The 825-nt window shown below is 31.2% G+C and overlaps 1 protein-coding gene across 1 annotated transcript in view; it reads right to left on the bottom strand.

Annotated features, from left to right (window-relative positions):
• LOC118738526 (protein spaetzle 3-like) overlaps positions 1 to 825 on the bottom strand; it is a gene marked incomplete at both ends in the record, with an annotated part of 58,100 nt that overhangs the window by 14,138 nt on the left and 43,137 nt on the right.

Raw genomic sequence — 825 nt, 5'->3', positions numbered from 1 at the left:
ATTTTTTTTTTTTTTTTTTTTTTTATGTATAACTTTGGACCACGTCAACCGATTTCGATAATTCTTTTTGCATACTTTTTACTAATCTGGTTAAGATCCGATCAGCGGATCATGAGATATATATATATATATTTTTTTTTTATATGGGAGTTGAAGTCGGGTTTTTTTTTTGCTAAAAATTACTAGTAGTCGTATAAATTTCTACTGAATAGACAATGCAAGACATTCGCATAACAACTAAAGTTCTCACAGGGCATTTTCTAATAACATAATAAATATAAAACTAAATTTTTAGCTACTTGAACCCCTTACTTTATTTTACTAGAACTCAATGGGCTACTCGAATGTATATGTATTCGAAATCTTTCTAAAGCAAACTAAACAGCTCGAAATTTTTACGAATATTTGTTAACTTTTTTTGATAAGAGTTTCGTCAAAGAAAGAACAATATATCTACATATAAAAAAAAACATCTAAAATAAAATTGTTAAAACTTGTCAACATGTGGTGCGACCACGCATAGTAAGCACGTATCTGCATGTTAACATAAGCACGCGCATGTTTTGAATTTGCTAATGTGAAACACTGATAAAAAATTTATAAATAAATAAATATATATGTAAAATATATATTTATTTATGTACATAAGTAAATTAAAAATCCCGCGGAAAATTTTATTCAATGTTTATCGCAAGTCAACAATGCTTTATGGCTCCTCTAACACACTCCCTCTCTTGCCTAGCGTTTGTGTTTGCTCTTTGGCGCTGGCTTGAACAACAGCATCGGTGGTTCAGTGGTAGAATGCTCGCCTGCCACGCGGGCGGC

This window comes from Rhagoletis pomonella, unplaced genomic scaffold (assembly GCF_013731165.1).
Source record: "Rhagoletis pomonella isolate Grant_MI unplaced genomic scaffold, Rhpom_1.0 Rhpom_scaffold_00004, whole genome shotgun sequence".
NCBI lineage: Eukaryota > Metazoa > Arthropoda > Insecta > Diptera > Tephritidae > Rhagoletis > Rhagoletis pomonella.
The sequence above is the reverse complement of the archived record's forward strand: the minus strand, read 5'-3'. Positions and strand labels throughout refer to the sequence as shown.